Genomic DNA, 24506 nt, shown 5'->3' with positions numbered 1-24506 from the left:
ACAGCGGGGACAGCCAGGTGCAGGGGGCCTCTGTCACCCTCATCACGCGGTAGGCGGTGATCAATAGGCGGGGCGATAAGATGAGCTAATGGACGCCCAAAGATTGTCCGCTCTGTCACCTGCATTCACCGTCACCATCATGCCGCCTGCTTGCAGGTCTGTGCTGTCAGCCTCATGTGATTAATGGGGACACCAGCGGCCTTGGGGAGGGATGTCGCTGGATTCCGTGCGGAACACAGGGGATGCAGGGCGGATTTGGGCCTGGGGAAGCGCAGGGGGACCCCTAGGGCTCAGCTCCCGCATCAGGCTCACCCAAGGACCAGAGGGACTTCAGCAGGGGTAAGGGCGGGAGCACAATGACAACCAGGCAGGCTTCGTGACCCCACCCCTGCCTGCAACAGACTCAGCCTCTAAGGCCACCATCATTGTCCCTTGCGGACCCCTTTCAGACTGTCCCAGTCATTGGAGAACACCAGGTCCTAGACGGGCGCCTGTCATCACAGGCTGGAGGCTGTGGCTGGAGGACGGCAAATTTGAGGCCAGCCTCGGAACTTAGCAAACCCTGTCTTAAAAGTCCAAAAGGGCTGGGACGTGGAGCAGTGGCCAGCGCCCCTGGGTTCAGTTCGGTCCCAACCACAGGGGCGAATCCCACACCCACGGCACCCGCACTTGACAGACTAGGGGCAGCTCTGGCCACTGGCGTGCACTCTTCACCTTAAGAGGGAACTTGTCGCACTCAGGACGCCGTGGCAGTGGCAACAAGCTGCCAGGGTCCCCGGACTCCCGCATATCCCACCCGACTCTGACGCATTCCTCCAGGCGACCGGGTGATCCCTGAGGTGACCTGTCCCCTGGGCGGCGTCCCTGCAAACCAGCGGCTTGAGCCTTTGAGCCTGAGACCCATCATAAGGCGTTCCCTGTCATCCCATCAACCTCTGCGCTGTCCATGCCACTTCCAGTGTCCTGCATTTTGGAACTGCACATGCAATTCCTTGGTCCCCGAAGACTTCAGGATACATGCTGTCACCCAGTGTTCAGCACTTTCTTTTTAATTTGTAGGGACTGGAGATTTAGCCAGGGGTGGTCGATCACAGAGCCACATCCCAGCCCTATTTTTTGAGACAGGGTTTTGCTAAGTTGCTGAAGCTGGCCTTGAACTTGCAATCCTCCTTCCTCAGCTCCCCAAGTTACTGGGATTAAAGGTGTGCACCACGGGGCTGGGGTTATGAAGGCTCTTAACCAAGTCCTTGTAGGCACGATTCTTTTCAGAGTTGAGCAGAGAGGGCATGTGTCAGGGTTTTTAGCCCCCTGTTTTCTGCTGACCTGTGGGAGAAATGGGGAAAACATGCCCTGACTAGGACAAGCCAAGAGAGGCAAAGGTCGACTGGCTGCCCACACCCAGCCCTCCCTCACTGGAGGACAACCAGATTTGCCAGGGGACCAGTCAAAGCAGGATCTCGTTTACTGAGGAAGTACACACAGCTAATATACCGCACAGGAGCCAATCAGGATAAAGGTCACAGGGGTGGAGTGAGTTCACATGTCCACCCATCCCATGGTCTGTAAGAGAAGGCACAAGCTGTCCATGAGGGCGAAAGAGTCCTGGACCTTCCTGGAGGTGGTCTGTTTTTCCGTCACTACCCACAGCACTGCCTCCTGGCTGATCGCCAGGCGCCATCCCAGCCACATGTGAGGCCCCAAGATGGGAAGCGGGCAGCAAGTAATGCCCTACAGGCATGCACCTGTTCTGGCCTCATGGAAACTGCTAGACCTTTCCTGATTCTGGTCTATTTGCTTCTCATCCAGGCTTTAATGCTTCTAGAAAAGACAGATGGGTGATGTGGCCCCAGAAGTTTTGGGGCAAGGAGTGAGGTGGGTGCTGGCATAGTTAGGGCACCCCTGGGAGCCTCCAAGGAGACACATTGGTGGGTGTGGTGGGTGCTGAAGCTTGGGCCGGTGTTTGATGTCCCTTGGACGACAGTCCTTGGATGGTGCTACATGCTCAGGCACCGGCCCTCATCAGGAAGCTGTGCAGTTCACGTGGCCACCCACCTGGAAGCTGAAACTGGAGGCTCATGGGTACTATGCTTGTGAGGACCAGGCCAGGCAAGAGTGCAGGTGGGGGTCAGTGGTGGAGGGAGTCGTGGGAAGGAAACCCAGGAGTTAAGAGCCAGGGGTGGCAGCTGACGCCACCAGGACCCCTCATTTCTGACCTCTAGCAGGTCCCTGCAGGCAGGGGCCTGGGGTAGGCAGAGCCTGGAGCTTGGCCTCCCAGCTGCCTCCTGGCCTTCTACTTCCCTGGGCCTTACTTTTTTCACCTGTAATATGGCGACCAGCTGCTTCCTCCGGGGCTCCATGGTTGAGCAGGGATCACATGGAGGAAGTGGTGAGCAGAGTCTGCCCCAGGGGGGAAGAGCCACCTGGCCACTGAAGTCAGCGGCAGACACTAGGGGTGTTTGAAGGTGGGGCCTGAGCCCCAGTCCACTCCCCCCACCCCCCCCACACAGGTTACCTGACAATGGGTTCCAACTGCTCTGCTGTGAGGCAGATTTTCAGTGGCCCCAGGCACAGCCCCAAGTCCCCAGGGCAGAGAGAAAAGGCCAAGCGCTTCCCAAGGCAGGAGGTTCCTGACTTGGGGTTTTGATTTTTCCCTGTATCATGGACTGAACCCCAGGGCTGCTGGACCACGGAGGCCCACCCCGGCCCTTTTCACATTTAGACACAGGGTCTCGTGAGTTGCTGAGGGCCTCACTAAATTGTTGAGGCTGGCCTCCAACTCATGAACCTCCTGCCTCAGCCTCTCGAGTCATTGGGATGCAGGCGTGTGCACAAGGGGAAGCTCCCAGCAGGAGGAAGGCCAGGCTGCAGGCCAGTGCATCTCTGGGGATGAGCCTGAGCAGAAATGACACCGTGAACCAGCAGTTTGTAAAAATTTGCCTTTATTTATCATTTATCCATTGTATCTCAGTTATGCCATTTTGGTGTCCACAGTGACAGTCCCCTGGAAGCTGGGTCAGCCCCTGCCCAACAACCTATTGTGATCACTGCCCACGGACTGGAAGCCCAGGCCATGTGGGGATAGCAGAATGGCAAGCTCCTCTGAAGTCTGATGCTCTCCAGGCACAGCCTGGGAGCCAGGGACTGGGCCTACCTGCCAGAGGCCATGGAGTCCCTAGCAGTGGCCTGGGAGTCCCTGCTCTCTAACAGGAGCAGGAGAGGTATGGCGGAGGCCCCCTTGGGTTGGGAGGTAGCTGGTGTTGGTGTTGCCCTACTGGGGACTGGGTCTAGACAAGGCCACATGAGAGAAGGTTGCTGGGCCCTGGGCTGGGCCGAGGCTCCTCTGGTTCTTGTCCCAGGTCTCTGGGACAGTATGCCATCTCTACTGAGCCATGAGAGTGCCCATGGAGAATTGGGGCACCCTCCCAAGGGAGACAGCAGCTGAGTCTGAGAGGGGCTGCTGAGAATTCCAGAAAGGTCCCCAGCTTCATGTTCTACATCACCTGTCACCATAGACATCGTTGTCTTTCTGTCTTAGACACCAGAGCATCTTCCCAGAGACCCGAGCTCCTGACCCTGAGCTCAGGCCCTGAGCCTGAACCTCCCCTCCCAGCCTCTTTATGTGGTGAAGGTTGAATGTGGTGGTGGCCGAAAGAGCTGGTGGCATCTTGCTGTCCCCTTACTTGCATTTGGTCCCTAAGTGCAGTCAGAACATTCTAGAAACACAGGGAGAGACAGAATATGTCCCTTCCTAGGGGCGCTGGGGCAGCTGCACAGTGAGGACAAACCACGGCTGGAGTCTGGACAAATGGACGTGGCGGGGTGGTCCCCTGAGGGCACCGAGCTCAGCCAGGCGAGGGTGGAGATGGCAACCCCAGGCCTCCCCCGGACAAGGACAAAGCTGCCTGGCCATAAGGTGGCCATGAGGCGGCAGGGATGGCAGTCCTGTCTCTGCCCCAACATGAGGCCCATCTGGACACTTGGTGGGAGATCAGCTGCCCACAGTTGGGCAGGGAGCTGTGTCATCCGGAGCCCAGAGGACCCAATGTCCCCCACGGAAACAGTCTTCACCCAGATAGTGCCACCGCTGGTGATGATGGGGACAAGCTGGTGACGCTGTCCATGTCCCCAGAGGAGGTGCGACCACCCTAAGGCCACACATAGAGATTTTGTGCTTCCAAGCAGAGTCAAAAAGCCACCTTTGTGGGTCCAGAGATGCCACGGTGGCTGCACACATCACTGAAGGTGGGAGGGGAGGCCAAAACCAAAGTCAGACAGAAAATGGGGACAGCACTCCCCGTCCCTGTCACGGCTGCAGCTGCCAAAGCCAGAAGGAGGAGAGAAGCTCCGCCGAGGGTGGCCGCCCCACGGTGCAGAGGAGGGGCAGATGTCAGCCAGATGACGATGTCCCCATGTGCTGCAGCACCGCTGCCCCCGGCCACCACTACCTTCCGAGGCACTGCCGAGCCTCCTCCCTGGTCCTTGGGTAGGCATGGCTCTCAGAAAAGCAGGGTGCCCATACTGCCCACCTCGCTCAGCTCCTTGATGAAGATCTCAAAGGACTGGGAGATGTTGGTTACCACCAACAGGATCCCCGTCCCCAAGGAGATGGTGCCCAGGAAGGCAGCCATGACCGAAAGGCCCCAAGGCACAGTCTCCCAGAGGCCGCCACCATGGGGATGTATCTGGGGTAGGGCAGGTGGTCAGCCCTGGGCCACCACAGAGCCCCCAAACTGGCCATCAGTCTTGCCCATGACTGAGACCAGAAACTCAGGAGGCCCCACCACCTCCCTGAAGCATCATCTGCTAACAACCCTGTGTGCCCCACTAATGCTACGGGACCTAGTCCCTGCTAGGGGACTGCTACTAGTCCAAACTGAAAGGCTGCCAGATGCAGTGGTCCACACCTGTCACCCCAGTAACTTGGGAGGCTGAGGCAGGAGGATCACAAGTTGGAGGCTAGCCTCAGCTACTATCCAAGGCCCTAAGCAGCTCAGTGAGACCCTGTCTCTAAATAAAATTTTTTTAAAAAGGGCTGGGGACATGGCTTAGGGGCCAAGTAACCCTGGGTTTGGTCCTCAGTAAGGGGGTTGAGGGACTCGGACATGACTCTTGAAATGGCCACTGTCCCTACCAAGGACTCGAAAGCAACCTAGAATTTGCAACTGTGGCTTTTTCTGTCATTGCTTCTTTCAGGAAAGGTCACCAAGTGAGAGCCCACAGGACAACCTGGGCTGTCACCTGACTTTGTAGACACAGCCCTTCTCACTGTGGCTGCTGCCAAGTGGCACAGGAAGAGCTAAGAAAATGGCAGAGGGAACCAGGGAGGCTGGGGGCAGCCCTCAATCCAGGACGAGGTGAAGCTGCAGCGGGCACTCCTCCTGCCCTGGGCACCTGCACCCTGGGGCCTCTCCCACCCTCCCTTCTCTCCACCCCAAGGTGACGGCCACACAGGTCACCTGGCTGTGGCTCAGCTGGTCTCTGGATTCCTCTCTGCTGTGGTCTTGTCTGGTGGAACTGACCTTCCCGCTTCAAACATCACTTCAAACTCTGACGCTCTGCTAGCCTCTAAGCCACATCAACCATCTGTCTTTTTTCGGTCATGGGGATTAAACCCAGGGGTGCTCCACCCCTGAGCCCCATCCCCAGCCCTTTTTTTGTCTTTTATTTAGAGACAGGGTCTCATTGAGTTGCTTAGGGCCTCACCAATTTGCTGATGTTGGCCTCCACCTTGCCATCCTCCTGCCTTGGCCTTCAGGTGTATCCCACAGAGCCCGGTGCTTCAGCTCAGGTCCATCTGGAGACCCACTCTGTGCTCAGAGCCTGGGCACCTGCTCCTGGATGCCTAGGGCAGCATCCCACCAGCATGAGCAGAGGTGAGGGTCCCCTGCTGCCGGAACCACCTCTACAGAGCCCCATGCTGCGTCACCAGGCTGCATGCTCCCGGCTCCCTGCTGAGGGCGCCAGGCATCTTATTGCATGTCCCCAGCATCCAGCACTTAGCAGGTTCATAAATATCCAATGACACAGGGACCTTGCCTACCCTGTGATCCGAGAATAAGACCCATGGACACTGGAGACCCCAAGGCCCACCAGTGCTCGAGGCCTGGGTGCTGCACATGCCGACTGGGGGTGGGTACTACACTCACCGGTTGAGCTCATGCACCAGGATGTCTCCCGGTGGCCCCGCATCACCCTATGCTGTTCCTTCAGCTGCTTGGACACATGCATGATGCCCAGAGCAGAGGATGTGCTCATAGATGTGTTTGGAGGGAAAGATCTCGAGCTGCTGGACACTGAAAGGGCTCTTTCTGCAGCTCTACATCTTTACATGGACTTTAAAAATGCCCTAAGTGCTGGGGGTGCACCCCTGTCATTCCAGCAGCTTGGGAGTCTGAGGCAGGAGGATTGCAAGTTGGAGGCCAGCCTCAGCCACTTAACAAGGCCCTGAGCAGCTCAGCGAGACACTGTCTCCATATGAAATTTAGCAAGTGCTGGGAGGTGGCTCAAGTGTTAAGTGTCCCTGGACCAACAAGGTGTCATAAGGAGAAGACCAGACAAGATGTGGTTTTCCACTCTGGCTTCAGGTTCTCAGACCTGCTACTGATGGCTGAGCTTTGTCCATCTGTCCTTAATGCTCTGAACTGTCTAACCAAGGTGGGTGGCCCATCTGCATGTCACAAACCACCACTGTGACAAAGCAACAAGCCAAGTGACACTTTAAGAACCTCCATTTATACTTATGTCATTGGCAGAGGAGCCCGAGACCTCAACCTAGGTCTCAGAAAACAAGGCACAGGAGCCCAGCATGAACATGAGGTACACTACCACATGGACAGGGTCCTCCAACATGGAGCCAAAGGACTCCAGTGGAGACAGGTAGTAACACAGACTACCAACTGGGTAGGCACAGGCAGGGCCTCCAGAAGATGTGTCCTGGGAAGAAGGAACAGAAGGTCTGGGATGCTGAGTCTACTGAACCTGAGCTTCGAGATGAACCCAGAGCAGACCAAAACTGTGATTGCAGCCAGGCACAGTGACACACACCTATCACCCCAAGCTCAGGAGGCTGAGGCAGGACGATGGCAAGTTGGAGGCCAGCCTCGGTCTCTTAGAAAGGCCCTAAGCAGCTCAGTGAGACCCTGGCTCTAAATGGGGGTTGAACAGGGCTCAGGGGTCAAGTTCCCCTGGGTTCAGTCCCTGTTACAAAAAATGTCCTGCACAGAATTTGGGAAAGGACACAGGGGAGGAGATCTGTGCATGAGACATTTGGTCAGGAGCAAGACGCACAAATGCTGAGCAGCACCACCCACTCTGTGGCCAGGAGAGGCTCCCCAGGAACATTTGACTGACACACCAGGTGCCCAACAGGCTGACAAGCAGGTGCCCACTGAAGTGGCCTGACAGCATCTGGGAGATGATGTAGAGGTGGGGACCAGGGCGGACTGCAGCACCATCAGGACGTTGAAGATGAAGAAGAGCTCAATTGGGTAGGTGTGGTACTGGCCCTGGTAGTGCACAGTCTTGATGGGCAGGTCAACCCGGAAGCCCTGAGGACAAAGGCCAGAGGCACGAAAGGTGGCACCAGCTCTGGGGACCCGACTTCTGACAGTGCTGGAGAGCACCTGCCCCTTCCCTCACTCCCACTGTGCTTGGGGCACACACAGAAAAAAAACGCAGAAAAACTGGCTTCAAATGTACTAAAGTCCACTTTATGGCCATTTGTATCTAAACGGGAAAAAAAAAAAAAAGAAAAAGAAATTATAATGAAGCCAGAGACAGTGGCACAGGCCTGTCATCACCAGCAGCTCTGGAGGCTGAGGCAGGAGGACTGCAAATTTTGGAGGCCAGCCTCAGCAACTTAGTGAGACTATGTCTCTAAATAAAATATAAAAAGAGCTGGGGATGGGGCTCAGGGGTTAAGTGCCCATGGGTTCCTTCCCTGGTACCAAAAAATAAAGAAAAAGAAATGCAGACTTCCTGTGCTCACGCTGGACTCACTTGGAAATGGATGACCACAGCAAGGCAAAGATGGAGGCAATGAGGTTCATGAGGTCGGGGAGATTCTGGCAGGAGAAAGCCTCTCTAAGGGCTCAGTCTTTGTCTGTGTGCGTGGCCCAGAGATGGAACAGTGCAACGATGGCACCCTCCAATTCCATGCCTGTTGGCAGAGGAGGACACAAATGTGAAGGGAAGGACAAGGGGCTGGACTCTGCTGGGTCTTAGGCCTCCTCCTGGCCAAAGCAGAGTCAGGAGAACAGAATCAGCCAGGAGACTCAGCCAGGAGACTCACGGCACCCACAGTCACGGGGTCACGGTCTGGATTTTTTTGGCACCAGGGATGGAACCCAGGGGCCCTAGGCCACTGAACCACACCCCCAGCCTATTTGTATTTCATTCACAGACAGCATCTTGCTGAGTTGCTGAAGCCTTGCTGTAGCTAAGGCTGGCCTCCAAGTTGAGATGCTCCTGCCTCAGCCTCATCAACAGGCAGAAAGGTGCCTGGCCTGAGGAATAGGCAACACACTGACCAGGAACACTGAAGCACAGGGCGCCAAGTTCTGAGCACTTCAGAAATGGCATGAGACTGACTTTAGGACAAAAGCACAGTGGGAAACACTGTCACCATGGCCCCTGCTGACAGGTTGGTGCTTCCCTAGACATGGCTTTCGTGGGCAGAGTGGCTAATGGCTGGGGACTCAGATGTCCCAGTCTCTCCCTGGGACAGCATTTTCCTGTCACCCCAGAGTTGGGACAGCCGGACTTGCATCACCTTCTGGACGGCCACTCAGATGGGCCATCTGTCCTGTAGACCACATGGACGGGATGTCTGTGACAGAAATGCTGTCCTAGCTTTCCCTGGCCCCCTGGCATCCCTGTGGTGGTCTTCTGACAGTCGCTCTCCCTGCTGCCTCGCTGTGTGGGACAATAGCTTATGTCTCTGTGGTCAAAAATCTGGAGACATGAAAGCTTGAGCATTTTGTAAAGGAGAAAGTTCAGCAATCCCAGGGACTTGTCCTGGTTTCTCTTGCCACCAGTGACCTCTCAGAACTCTCCTCGCTTGCTCCACTGAGCCATGCACCGACCCTCAACACACAAGCTCATCTCTGCCCCAGGGCCTTTGCACCTGCCAGGTTCTCTAGATGGACCCGTAAGACTCTTCCCCAGTCGCCCCATCTTCCTTCTCTTCTCTACTCTGACCCAGGACCCTGGGATGACACTGACGCTCACACATCTTATGTTATATCCCTTTGTATTCTTAGCACCCACAGAAGAGCCTGGTGCTTTACAGCACCTGCCTGACAAGTGTCTGGAATGAAAGGTGGGTGACAGCAGTGGCAGGGTGAGGGCCTTATGAGCATTCTGAATGTTTAATGTGGTCATTTCTTGCAAATCACTACCCCCTTGTCTCTGGGAACTGGGTTGTTTCATGCTCTAGTGTCACCCGGGGGGCGAAAGCCATGTGATGTCTCCACCTCCCTCCAAGCCTGGACTGTCCCCCACCTCAGAGAAGAATGACCAACTGCACTCTCCACCCTAGGGGCCCTTCCACACCCCACTTTCCAGGTTGCAAGCTGAGCCGTGGTGGCACTCCTGGTAACAGGAGACCCTTCCAGCTGCAAGCTACCTGTGCCTGCTCCACCCTCTTCTTGCCCATCCTGGTGGTGTCCCTGTGGCTCCACCATTTTGGCTTCTTACAGCACCACTCAAAGCCCCCCAGGTAGACCCTCTGCCCCAGCCAGGTTCCGGAGGTGGCCAAGGGCAGCCACCTCCAAGTCTTGGTTGTCTGTTGCCTTCATCTCTCACTAAGTCCTAAGGCCCTCACTCTGATGTCACACTGGCTGGCTCAGGCTGGATGGCTGTGCCACCATTTTCTCAGCCTGTCTCCCAGGGACAGCAAATCATTCCTTCAAAAACTGTCCCCTCACTCACCATCCTGCTCCAGAGCAAAGTGATCCTCTGGCTGGCTGCCACAGCCCAAGCCTTCACTGACTGGTCCCCTGTGGCCACCACTGCTCCCACTCTTTTTGAAGGCAGCCCTCCCAAAAGCCAGGAGGTCTTGGCAGACTCCCTAACTCCTACCCAGATTTCACAACCACATCCACAGCTGGGGTCCAGCTGCTTTGCACCCCCAGATCCTCAATTCACCTTAGATTTTCTGAAATTCTAGGAAGAGTCTGGTGTCACCTTTGCCTACTGTTCTGTAAGTGTTCCCGACCCTCCTACCTGAGGTCCAGTCTTTCCCATGGGATCTTCTCAGGCACCCTGCAGGGACTCATCTTCAGTTTCCTCAATTTGATGACATGGCACTGGAGGCCAAGAACCAACTCCACAGTCAATTCCAAGAAAACACGAAAATGCACACAAATATTTTCCATGAGAGACTTCCCAGCAAAAAACCGATTCAGGGATCAGAGGCCAAAAGAAAAAGAAAAGAAAAAAAGTCAATTTCCCTCTCCTAAGAAGTCTCACATGTTTTTCAATTTTTATTTTATTAAGATTTGTAAGCCAGGTGTCATGGTGCCTGCCTGTAATTCCAGTGGCTCTGAAGGCTAAGGCAGGAGGATTGCAAATTGGAGGCTAACCTCAGCCAAATTGGGGCTCTAAGCAACTCAGTGAGACCCTGTCTCTGAGTAAAATGCAAAAGAGGGTTGGGGACGGGGCTCAGGGGTTAACTGTCCCTGAGTTCAATCCCCAGTGCCTTCCTCCCCAAATTGGCAATACTGCAGGGTGAACCCAGCAACAGTCATTCTACCCATAACTGTTTTGAGACAGGGTCTCACTTATTTGCCAAGGCTGTCCTTGAACTTGTAATCATCGAACTAACTGCTCCTTGACTGAACAAGTGGTTTGGTGTAGAAATGTCATTTTTAGAATCTTATTCGCTAAGAACAACTGCTAAAATATGTGCAGATGATTGCCCAAGGATATTCACTTAGATGCTAACTGTGACTGAGAAAGGACTGAAATGTCCACCAGAAGACAATTGGCTAAAATCAACACTTCTTTATCCTTGCAGTGCAGGTTCCTGCTAAGAAATTTGAGGCAGAATTACTCTGTGGCATGTTAACTGTCCTTGAAATATTCTTATAAGACATGAAAGTTTAGATATCATTTTGATTGTAAGTGTTGTTGTTATTGTTGTTGTTGTTATTGTTGTTGTTGTTGTTATTATTATTATTATTATTATTATTATTATTATTATTTGGTACTAGGGATTTACCTCAGGATCACTTAACCTCTGAGCCGTGTCCCCAGCCCTTTTTCTATTTTATTTAGAGACAGGGTCTCACTGAGTTGCTTAGGGCCTCACTAAGTTGCTGAGGCTGGCCTCCAATTTGTGATCCTCCTGCCTCTGCCTCCTGAGCTGCTGGGATGACAGGCTTGAGCCTCTGCACTCAGCTATAATTTTAAACATTTGCACACTGAAAATTCAGAAGAAATGATTATGAAACAGTCATTTTTCCACAGGAGAATACTCTGCATACATGAAAACTTCCTGCAGAGGTACCCAAAGGGAGGCAGGCCCTTACCTTGGTCGGTTTTGATGGTGGTGGGATTGAAGGCCTTCCCCAGGATGGTTTCACAGATGTTGTTTGAGGTGGAGAGGGAAAAGCCAGAGCCCAGGCCGTGCCCTTTATAATGAAGCTCATCCAAAAGGAGGACGATCAAGTCCACCACAAAAAAAACTGCAGAATTAAAATAAATTAATTAATAAAATTGGACTCTGCGTTACTGGCCCCAGCGCCCTGGTTCCTTCCATCTTCAATGTCAGGGTTCTCTGCTATGAGGGCCAAATAGGAGACCCTTCTCAATCAGCCTCACGGGAATTCAGAAGCCAAAGCCAGGGTCTTTTGATTCTCTATTATTTATTTAAATCTATTTTTTAGTTGGAGGTGGACACAACATCTTTATTTTATTTTTATGGGGTGCTGAGGATGGAGCCCAAGGCCTCGCATATGCCAGGTGAGCCTCTACCCCTGAGCCCCAGCCCCAATATTTTTTTTGTTTCTTAATTGTTTTGGGGTTTGCAGGTGGACAGCATGCCTTTATTGATTTCAATACTTCTCTTTGTAGATGGGCGCAATGTCTTTATTTGATTGATTTCTTTTTGGGCGGTGACCAGCCTCCAACCCGGGGCCTTACCCTGCTCAGGCCAGTGTTTAGCCTTGAGCCCAGCCCTGATCCTGGCCTGGCCCCAGCTCTGGCTGAGTACTGCTGAGGAGGAAGAGGGACAACAGGGTCACTCAGGAAGCGGGGCGAGAGTGGGGGTTCACCTGAGTGGTGATCAGAAGGCAGATCCCAGAACCCATCTTTGAGGGGTCCCTGTCCATGCCTGTCATCACATCCATAATGGACTGGCCGATGGTGACAATCATGCCAAACACTAGGGTCCTAAGAAAATCTTGAGCAGAGTGTGGCAGGAACACAGATGGCAAATACTGACACTGCCCACGGGAACCTTGGTGAGAAGTGTCCAACTGTCACACGTCAAAGCGCATGAGAACTCAGAGGCTTTCTAGTGAAAGCACCTTTCATCTTTTTTGTGGCTTTAGGGATTGAACCTAGGGCCTTTCGGACGGTAGGCAAGTGCTTTACTAAACCTCAGACCAGTCATCCTAAATTCTTTTTTTAAAAAATTATCTTGAATTCTTAATATGGAAAAACATTTTTAAAAAATTGTCAAGGGTAAGGAGAAAACTTCTGGGGCTGTAGCTCAGTGGCAGAGGCACTGAGTTCCATTTTCAGGTCTGCAAAAAAAAAAATTAAAAACAAAGAGAGAAAGAGAAAAAAACACCCAATTTGGGCTTTAGAAAAATAATGCAAATTTTTTGTTTGTTTGTTTTTATTTTGGTACTGGGGATTGTACTCAGGGGCACTCAACCACAGAACCTCATCCCCAGCCCTATTTTGGTTTTATTTAGAGACAGAGTCTCACCTAGCTGCTTAGGGCCTCCCTGTTGCTGAGGCTGGCTTTGACTCACAATCCTCCAGGATCAGCCTCCCGAACTGCTGGAATTAGAGGCGCGCACCACTGCACTAAGCCAAGTATATTTTAAAATGTCAAAAATAAAAATTAAAAAAAGAAAACCACTTATTAGTGTTTTAGAAGGATAATGCATTAATTTAAGGCATTGAATAATAAATGCATTACTTAATATTTAATAATGCATTACTTAATTCATTAATGATTAATGCATTAATACATAAATATATTCTACAAACTTGATTTGTGTCTGAAACTCACAATTTAAGTTAGATGGATTTCTCACTGAATTATTTAACCTACTAACTTAAGATCTCTAAGACATGCTGTATGGAAGATGGCAGAGTAGAAAATTGTAAATATTGTTTTCTAAATAGCACATTCCAGTTAACAGAGGCTAGGCTTGGCTGACTCTGAGGCTGGTCCCCATTATTGGGGCTGCCTATCATTTGATACAGCCAATACTCTTAACCTAGTTTAACAGCATGTAGAAACTGAGACTCCAGAACTATTATCCACATTTCTTCCACATCAAAAAAACTAATCAACAGCAGAGCTGGACTGAGAGGATCACCTTTTTGCTCATTAAATCCTTTTAAATACAGAAGAAAAATAGCACTTGCTAAATAACTACCATGTGTTAGGCACTGTGAGAGTGATTATTTAATTTAATCCTTTTTTTTTTTTTTGATACTGAGGACTGAGCAGACGTGCTTCACCCCTGAGTCTCATCCCCAGCCATTTTTTATTTTATTTAGAAACAGGGTCTCATTGAGTTGCTTAGGGCCTCACTACGTTGCTGAGGTTGGCCTCCAAATAGTGATCTTTCTGCCTCAGCCTCCAAAGCTGCTGTAATTAGAGGCATACTCCACAGCATCTGGCTTTGATTGAATTCTTATGACAGCTCTGAAGTAGATGTCACCTCCTTCGTGAGGTACGTAAATCATGGCTGGTGAAGGGGTGACCTCCATGCACTGATCCTTCAAGTCCATCCTCTGGGGCATTCCTGCCCTCCCCTGCCCTGCCTGGCCTTCCCCCATACCCAGCACCTCCCAGAAGTGCTCTCTCACTAACAGGCCATGGAGCACCTACAGGGTCGGCAGGCAAAGCACACAGGCCAAACTGGGCTGTTTTAATGCCCCCAATTTTGGAGCCAATTCAAATTCTCAACTAGACACCAGAAATGTACCCATGATCTTTCTTAAACTTCTGGGCTCCCGTTGAAGAGGGCTTGGTCTTTTGGGGTGTCACCCACTTCAATCATCTTGGTGCAAGCCAAGAGCTTCATGATGAGGCCCAAGGTGACCATTGCATTGATACCCAGCTCCGTGAGTGTGCCTAAGGAAATGGGCAGCCACAAAGCCCCTGTGAGCTCAAGAAAGCAAGACATTATTTAATAAAATGAACCTACAGAATTGAATGTGACCCCTTCTCCACTTTGGATGGGCTTCAGGTTGCTGGCAGCAATTATAGCATAACCCCCCAAAACCAAAGATAAGAACACAACTGAGTCCCTCTGTCGAGCCCACCAGACCCCATGTCATTCTGTTTGGAAAGTCACGTACCCCTCAAGAGCCTGCTGCATTCCCATCCCCATGGACAGATCCATTCTAGCTGGACAGAGGACAGAGAGGCCCGTCCTTCATCAGTTCATAAAACTGCAGAACATTCCAATGATGTCCTGAGTCTGCAGATGGGGCTGGCACATTTGGATCTAGTTGGGAATCAACCTTCCCTTTCCATCATGTTCAGATGAGCTCTGATTCTGAGTGACTGGAACCCCATTTTTAAACCGTGTCCATCAAATGCACCATCAACATACACAAGAAAATCGTTTCTAGACCCACAGGTGACTGGTTAGATTCGACCCTCCACTGTCACTCGTGGTTTTGATCCATATATTTCACCTGTAGATATGAAAAAGATGCAGCTGAGAAACCAATAGAGAGTTCTAGAGAGTATTCCATGTGGACTCACCATCTCATTTCAGGGATTTCAAACACTCTAGTTTTTTTAAGTTTTCAGAAATTCTCAAGCAGAGACTTATCTTGCTCTTCCAGGTTTTGTATTGCATTCAAACCCAATTCTAAAGAAGATGGTGTTGCCCAGGCTGAATGCACCATTGATCAGGCTATTTGACGTGGCACATGCAGACTTTCCAGGCCACAGAGCTGCCCATTCTCTGAGCTCCACAGAAAGGCTGTAATTCAACTAAATGGTGCTGGTCAAGCAGAGAAGAGGCAGAGTGAGTCTGAGCCTCCCTCTGTTGGAGGCCAGAATCCCTCACATCCAGTAGAAAGGGTCCACAGAATCTGAGGCCATAATACCAAACAAAGGATCTGGAAACAAGTAGAAACCAAAGGAGTGGCACATGGTTCCCCCCTCTCCCCCTTGCCCCAACAACAGCACAGGAGACCGGATTGACCTGACCGGAGACTAAGAAGATGAAAAGAGGGATGGCTCTCCACAGCACCTTCTCCTTCAACTGGATCTGCAGAAGAGGTAGAATCAGAGGACATGAAGTTTCCCAGTAAGTCATTAAAAATAGAGTCCCAGAGACACTTTCTCTGATCACCAAGAAAGGCCAAGGTGGGCTGGGGGCACAGCTCCATGGGGAAGCACTTGCCGAGCATGCATGATGTTCTGGTTTTAGTCTCCAACAGACAACCTCCCCCAAAAAAGAGAAGAAGCCAAACCGTGCACCAAGCAGAGTCCTGAAAGGTGAGTCTCATGCTTTCTGTGGACAAAGCCAATGAGAAGATGTCCGTAGGTGTCACGTCTGGGAATGCTCATATTATACAGCATCATGATCTTCCCACTGCTTAAGTGAGTTCAATGGCAAAGCTGTACTCTTAACCATTGATATGAACAGTTTAGATCCTCAAGGAGGGGCAAGAGGAAGGCAAGTTCAAAGACAGCCTCAGCAAAAGTAAGGCACTGAGCCACTCTATGGGACCCTGTCTCTCAATAAAAAACAAACTAGGTCTGGAGACATCTCTCAGTGAGTGGTTGCTACTGAGTTCAATCCTAGGGATAAGTAAGTAAGTAAGTAAGTAAGTAAGTAAGTAAGTAAGTAAATAAATAAATAAATAAATTCTTTCTGTTGTTGATATTTTTAAAATAATATTTAATCTTTATTTTATTTACCTCTTCTCTGATGTTTAGTATTTTTTCTTCTACTAGTTTTGGGTCAGGCATGTTCTTGATTTTCTACCTCCTTGAAGTGGAAGTCTTGGTTGTTTTCTTTTTTGATGTAGGTATGTACTGATCTAATCTTCTTAAAATTGCCTCTGCTCTATGCTATATGTTTTTTTTTTTTTAATTTTGTGTTTCTATCATCATTTTTCTCAAGAATCTTTAAAAATTTCCATTCTATTTATTCATTGACTCCTGGCTATTTGAGAGCTTGTTGTTACATTTGCAGACATGCAGGATGTTTCTGAAGTTCTGCCTGTTGTAGGTTTCCAGTTTTATTACATTGTGTTCAGAAAAAAAGTTATTTCAAATGTTTTTTAGCTTCTAAAATTTGTTAAGGTTTGTTTTTTGACTTAATCTGTTGTCTATTCTGGAGAATGTTGTTGGTACTGTTGTGAAGAATTTGTCTTCTTTTGGTTTTTGTCGGAAAGTTCAGTTAAGCCTATCTGCTCTTCAGTGTACTTTAAATCCTGTGTAAAGAAAGAAGAAGAGACAGAAGCAAGGTGCAGAGGCAGAATGACAGGATGGTAGAAAGTCTCCTTGTTCAAGCTGCCAGCTTTACTTATAGTAGTAGGTTACCTTATGGCACTGGCATCAGTAGTACACTGTTGTTCATTGTGCCATTAGACTACAGATTTAGCAACATTATGCAGCTTCTTAGATAGTTACCTACTAAGGTTGCAATAGGAGACTTGTGTGGCTCTCAAGTAAGTCCATTGTTTAAAGTTACTATTATGTGGACAGCTTCAGGTGCAGCAGAGCTTGGCAAAACAATGTGGTTGTCTAAAAAGAGAGTCCCTCCCCAAAAGCTAAGTGCCTAAGGTCAAGGTTGAGGCTGATAAGATTCTAGCAAAGAGCTTCCTCATGCAAGGCATTGCCACAACAGCTAGGAATTGCACATGTATTAGTTATCTTGCTGGTTTCTGAAAGAAACTGCTGAATATTCCAAACATAGGAAACAGGGTGCCTGTTACCTCCTGGGAGTTTGCTCACCAGAGGAATGCTGTCCTTATATTTCTATGGTCAAAACACTTACAATCCTGTGTCTCTTTTTTGATGTTTTTGGATGAAAGATCCATCCATTTTTCAAACTTAGAAGTCCTCTATTAATATACATTGAAGTCTCTCTCTCCATTTAGATGAAGTAGTGTCTGTGTTATGTCTATGTGTTGTAGTATTATGTGATTTTATATGTATACTTATATTTTCTTGCTTAATTGAAACCATTTGTCATTATATAACGACTTTTGTCTATTTTTACTTTTGGTATTAAGGTCTATTTTTTGTGATTTAAGAAAAGCTACTTCTAGTTTTTATTTCCATTTTCTTGAGATATCTTTCTTTTATTCTTCACTTTTATCCTATGTGTTTTTTTAGAGGTGAAATGAGATTCTTCTAGGCAAAATATAGATTTTTTTGTTCTATGTATTATAGAACTTTATGTCTTTTTACTGGAGAATTTACCCCACTAAGGTTGTTCTTGACAGGTGAATATTTACTAGTGCCATTTTGGTTAATGTTTACTCCTTGTGCTGTGTGACCATTCTTCCTCTCTTACTGTCTTCTATTTTTGTTATCTTGTAATACGTAGATTTGTATCACAACTCTTTGAGAGTTGAAAATTAAATGAATATGTAAATCTAATTGATATAGCATGTGCACAATCAAATAAATTAAAAGGTCTGAAGAGGCTTAGGCTTTTTACCTGTGACAATGTCTACCCTCCTGACAAATACTATTTACTCTTTTATGTTTGCATTTTCTTTGCTTATTATTATTATTATTATTAATATTATTATTATTATATTATCATTTTACTAATCTTTATACATCTTAATACTATGCTTTAAAGAAATATGCATTTATTTAAAATATGTTATAAGTAAATAACAATGGTTATTTAGGGATCAGAACACTAACCTATAAATCAGTTGAAATAAGAAAAATCTTATTTTAAAGCTTTATATATCAAAACAATAACATTAATATAAGAAGAAATGAACGTTTTGGTTATTGGGGTAACTGGATATGATTGAACACTTAAAAGAATTTTTTGTAATTTGATTGAATTCCAACTGCATTAAAAACTAAAGTCAGCCAAGTGTGGTGGTTCACACCTGTAATCACAGCACTTCAGCTGGCTAAGGCAGGAGAATTACTTGGTATTAAGGTGTAATTTTTGTGACATAAGAATAGCTACTTCTGTTTAATTTTTGTGTCCATTTGCTTGAGATAACTTTCTCTTATTCTTCACTTTTGTCCTATGTGTTTCTTTTGGAGGTGAATTGAGATTCTTCTAGGCAAAATATATATGGTTTTTATTCTGTCAAAAATCAGTACCTTTTGGTGGTTGATGCTTTTGGAAGTGCAAGGATCTCACATTAGATTTCTTGGTTCCTCTTAAGTAGAAGGGAATGGGGGACTTGACATCTCTTGGAATCCTAGCATGCAGAGCAGGAGGTCACAGCTACAGGGTGTGATGATCACCCCCCAACTCTCTGTCCAGCCAGCTGTCTCTGCACAGTGTTGACTTAGATGAGCCATTTGGAATGGGAGTCATACTGGGGGTGCTGGGATTTTGATTTCTCCTTATGTAGCTTAAAATTTTTATAATGAACACCAATCCTTAGAAATAAAAATATTAAAGACTATTGAGGGGAAATGTCCACTAGGTGTTCATCTAGCTGTTCCATCCAGTGGGACAGAGAACTGCAGGATGGGGACCCATGAAGGGACCCCTTGACAAGCATCTTCAGAGCCTCAGACAGTGGTCCAAGCCCAGGCTTTGGAGTCAATGGCTTGATTTTATATAAGTCTGTCTATATACATGTTTGTGTGTTTGTGATTTTTACAAAATCTTTTCATAAAATAAGTTATAGATGACCGAATCACACAAGATGTTCCTGAGAGACAGACTAAACCTTCCCTGTGTTCTTTCACTTTTCAGTTAACCCTTTAATAGAAGGAGAGGAGAAGCTAACACCAAATGGCGGTGAGGAGGGGCAGCTGCACTGGCTAGTTGCAGAGGTGCTGCATGGCCTGGTGAGGACCGGCCGGCAGCTGCCTCCTTCTTCTCAGCTCAGGTGTGAAGTGTAAGCCCACTGGGAGACACAGCCTGATTCATGCCTCATGAACCATGATGTGCTGGCTGTCTTAATCAGCATTGAGTTTTGGTTCCATGGCCAATGGCTAAATATTAACAAAAAGCAACTGGGTTCGTCAAATTGATTGACAGGGTGGCCCTCCCCTGTTTCATTAGTGATTGCTTCCATTTGGATCTGGGTGGTCCCTAGAGGCCAGGTGTTGATGGGGTTCCTAGTCTGGTGTTGATGAGGTGGGGAACCTTTGGGGACTTTGCAGAAGGTTCTAGATCATGGGCCTTGAGGGAGGCTGCAGGAAGCCAGCTCCCTCCTCTTCTTTGTTCAGGGAAAGAGTGAGTGGACATTTTCTCTACCCCACGCTCCCTGCCACAGGGTGCTAACTCACCACAAGCCCCCAAACCTGACCACAGTCTAAATCCTCAAAAACTATATGCTAACAAACCCCTTCTCTCTGCAAGTTGATGTCTCAAGTGTTTGTTCCAGCAATGGAAGCCAACGAACTGTCACCATGTTGTCTGGACTACAGCAGCAAAGAGAAACCCAGAAGGGAGCTGAGGATGGATTCCAGATTTCCAAACATGGTCATATTTCCCAGCGCATGTTGCACCAGGGCAACAGCATGGGGAGGGCCTGTCCTCTGCAGAAAGCCTGGGCTTTGCTTCCCCTCTTTTCTGTGGACAACAGAGCCTTCCTCTGCCGCAACCAAAGTGCTCAGAAAAGGAGGGCTTTGAACTATGGGTCCTGGTGGCTCACCTCCTGAGGTCTAGGTCCAACAGCCAGACAAGGCAGGGAAACACTTGCCCCCACTGGCCAAAGGCACGTGGCTTCCATGCAGAGAGCCATGTCCTCTGTCTTGTTCCCTTGGCTTCAGATTATGTGTTCTGAGCCTTTCCAATTTGCTTCTTTGTACAATCTTTTCTCTTTTGGCAATGCAACCATTTGTCTTCTGGTTTCATCTTTATTACTCACATTCCCTCAGGATGAGTATTCATTACAATATTTTAAATTAAGACCTGCACTGCCCTCCTAGCTGTGTGCATCAGGGCTCCCCACACAACACGTGTAATTCTTATCACAGGATTTCAGGCAGTTTGTACATGATATTCTATTAAAAACTCAGTTCCACTCAAGGTTGTCACAACCCAGGGATCACAGCTTCCTTCCGGATGATGTCCTGAGATACATTCACACATTCCTGTTAGCAGCAAGTTTCCTCCACAGGCCTGTGTTTCACATCTCATTTGATATAAAAATGCAACAGAAGGCATAAAAAGAAGCAGTTATTTATTTACATTATGGAATGGATTCTAGAGGGATACTAGATAAGCATAAATTATCACACCATAGCCACAATCCCTGCCCTTCTTCAGCCCGGGGGAGGAGGGTGAGGCCAGGAGCTGTCAATCACACAGCTGTTTCTCAGTCACTTCTAAGAATTGCAGACTTTGCTCTTAGAAAACAACAGTGACAACCACCTCCAAGAACTTGTGTGGTTCTCTGCATTTGAAATATTACCATTTGACCAAATATTTCAACAAAATTCCCTCTGAATGGAACCTGGACACCATCACCTACCTAGTGTCCCAGGATGCAGGGACAGATGGCACCCACAGCATGCTCTGCGGGTATCAGGACCCCTGACACTGTGGGGACTGTCTGGCTCACTCTCACTCAAGTCCCCATCAGAGTTCATGGCCCCCCAGATCCCCTCCCACATTCCATCCCAGGCCTTCAGCTGAGGTTGATGGGAACCCCTGACTTCAGTGTGGGCTATGGTAGTTGCTTAGGGGATCACATGTCATAGTTATATCCCCAGGGCCAGGGATGACCAGGACTTGTGCTGGGCCTGTCTGGGAAGAAAAGCTTCTATCAGAGTGACCACATCAGCAGATGGATGCAGATGTAGTCAGTTTCCATCCTCCTCCTCCAGGGTGCAGAGCACCTGAGAGGAATACAACCATGGGAAGATGGGGACAGACTCTGAGGAGAAGGTTGGAGCCCCAATCTAACACTCCTTTTGCCTGTCCACGATGAACTCAACCTGCCTGTTAATTAAAACAATCAAAGAAGGCTTGGTGGTTTTCCTAGCCTCAAACATGCCTGGCCTAGGACTGGCCCTCAACAATAAATTTGCACTGAAAATTAATAATTTCCAACAACATTGTTTTTCTTTTGTTTCTTTTCTTTTCTTTCTTTCTTTCTTTTTTTGTATATTTTTTTTTTGTGTGTGTGAAGTGGTGCTGGAGTTTTCCTACAAAAATCAAGAAAATCTATTTCTACAATTTTCATGATCTTTTTAGAGAATAGTGAACATAAGCCCTTAGTGAATAAACTAATATGTTATTAAAAAGATGTTTATACATCAATAAAAAATGATTATTTATCACTCTGCTCCATAGGTAGTAATTCTTTGAATACTAAGGAAAATATGTTCTAAACTTATTTCACTACAAATAATCATGAGAAAATTATCTGAGATTTTTTAAAGTCCACCTAACTTCCAGTATGCTACCTATAAAATGAGATTACTTTTTTTTTTCTTACCCAACAAATCTCTGGTTGAAATAAATGAAGATAGTCCAAGTAAAGAGGTATACTGATACACATTAAGGGGCAGATAAATTGTGGGTGATATTACTTAGAAACACAGTCCTATTGATCAGATAAATACTAGGCATTTGATGAGACTGAAAATTCCATATTCTTTCTCCATATTTTCTTTATAACTTAATCCTTCCCATGTAGATCTTTCATTTCTGAGCTATGGTAGTTACTAACACTATCCTACCAGAAACAGATAACAGGGTCCATGAGTCATTTCTGTCCAGATCAAGTTCCATTATGCTCACAACAATATTTAGTAGAGTTGGGATTGACCAGGGCCAGCCAGGGCCTTCTTTTACATTTCTCAGCCAAGGTTAACAGAAAAGAGGTTCTCATTTTGGTTCCTAGAATGGGAAAGAGAAAATCCTGCATGATTGGCATCTACAGTTCATTTTTTTCACAGTTCTTAAACTACCTGCTCATGGCTAAGCTGAACTGTACAGTAGCTGAAGAAATTATCTTCAAGCACAGATTGGTTCATAATGACAATGTATATCTGCGAAATATTCAATTTGATGAGGTCAAGAGAATCAGAAGATGGACTACAATGGGAAGGGGTAATTGGAAGAAAAGCTGGCTTCCTCAGAAAGAAGGTGCTTTAACCTGTCTTCATTCCCAAATGAGAAAAAAACATTAGTCAAATGTGTTCCTTCCTTTCTCTCTTCTCTACTTTCTTCCTTTCTCATTTTATTGGTTATTTCCTTCTTATCTCTCACTCTCCATCCCTTCTTTGATTTCTTTCTAAGAGAAGATGTCTCAGTTTACTCTTCATATTTACTTCTCACAAACTAGTCATTTGGAAAATAAAGCTCTATGGGAGCCATATACATTTATATTAGGTATCGTTACTCTGAATTTTTTTTAGTTGAAAAATATATTTTAAGAGTATACACACTCACATAAAACATTAGTGTTTTTTGTTTAATTTAATTTCTTATACAACAAATCATACATGTCCAGGGTCTGGTGAGAAGCCTTAGATTGTTTTGCTAGGAATACAACCAAAAACAAACAAACAAACAAAAATGGCAACAGTAATAAAGTCCAAATTATTTTCTATTACATTACTGACTTTTCTGTAATAAGAGCAGTTTATAATAATTTAGAGAAAGTTATTTTATCTTTTCCTGATAAGTATTCAAGCTTTCAAAGGAATTTTCACTGATTTTCTTCACCCAAATATCAAAAGATGATTTTGTTCACTGAAACTTTAAAGAAAAAATGCATTTCAAAGACATTTTAAATTCATTCAATGAATATCAACAGACTTTGGATGTTCAGGTAAAGTAAGCATTTTCTATAGAATTTTTTTTTTTAATTTTAAAAGAAAAAGGTAATTGGATCATCAGAGTACAGCTTTGCTCCAAATATCTGAATCCACACATTGATGTCAGGATGGCCAAAGCTGGGGAAAAAATGAAATTTTTCTTGAAGAAACTCAAAGCCCTGGCTACCTATTTCTTTGTATTCATGTGTCTTTCAGGCACTGAGGGACTATTCTGGAAGAGGCAGCAGAGTTAATGAATATTGCAGCATTATTCAAAGTGTAGCCACTTATCTGAAAAGACTTTCTGTTATTACTGAGTTTATTCATGGGAAATAGTCATTTTTCTTCTTGGTCATAGATGTGTCAAAAACAGTTTAACAAGTTGAACTTGACAGTTTTTTCTACCACAGCCTGGTTTATTAGTTTCCCTTGAAATGAAGCATTTTATTAAATTTATTAAAAATATGTGTGTAAACTATTATGTTCTACTCTGTCCTCAGCAGCAAGAGAACTGATGATCTATTTGCTTAACTTTGTTTCTTTCTACAAAACATCTCTAGGCTTCACATTTGGGTTTCCAGCTAAATTCAGCATGATGTTTATGATAGGGCTCCTTTTATTTCCCTATTTCTTAACACTGTAATAGTATCTTATATTCTCCTACTCTACAAATACCTAAATATCTTAGTGTAGTAATTATCCCAATACACACAAACACACACACACACACACAAACACACACACACACACATGAAAAATGTTGATTCCACCTTTCGTGGAACTTAGCTTTTAATTCAGAAGTATTTCATAATCTTCATCCTGCTCTCATGGGGGCTCTGTCACTTCCCTTGACTGATCCTCTTATGTTTCATTTATTTCAAAGGTTTTGACATTTATTTCAGGAGAATTATGTCAAGAGTATGAATGACATTACACTCCATTAGCAATAAATTGGATAATATTGGAGAGTTAGAGTGTTAAAATATTTTATCCCATCATTTCATACTTCCATGTAGAAACTCTGATAGAAATTATAGCTACTTTAAGTGTTGTATGGATCAAAAACTTAAGATGTGGACTAAAAATTTTGAGTAAAATACCCAAATTGAAGTCATGGCTGTGTTATTTAATGAAGTTTTAACAAGTGACCACAAAACACTGGACACACACACACACACACACACACACACACACACGTGTTTAAAGAAAGGAATCTTGGAGGTGTCAGTCCTCTTCTGGGGAAAACAAAAAATGTTTAAAAAATATTGTTATTGAGGACTAACATTTGTCAAAGCAGGCTAATGTTAAGATAGGCATTTCTCCTCTAAAGTTTTGAGTGTACTACATTAATTCT

The 24506-nt window shown here is 46.8% G+C and overlaps 1 pseudogene; it reads right to left on the bottom strand.

Moving 5' to 3' along the window:
- Nucleotides 1-4496: 4496 nt before the first annotated feature.
- Nucleotides 4497-15470, bottom strand: LOC114083518 (protein transport protein Sec61 subunit alpha-like; annotated as a pseudogene).
- Nucleotides 15471-24506: the final 9036 nt, after the last annotated feature.

Source organism: Marmota flaviventris, chromosome 12, assembly GCF_047511675.1.
Source record: "Marmota flaviventris isolate mMarFla1 chromosome 12, mMarFla1.hap1, whole genome shotgun sequence".
Classification (NCBI taxonomy): Eukaryota; Metazoa; Chordata; class Mammalia; order Rodentia; family Sciuridae; genus Marmota; species Marmota flaviventris.
Note: the sequence above shows the minus strand (reverse complement) of the source record. Positions and strands in the feature narration are given on the sequence as shown.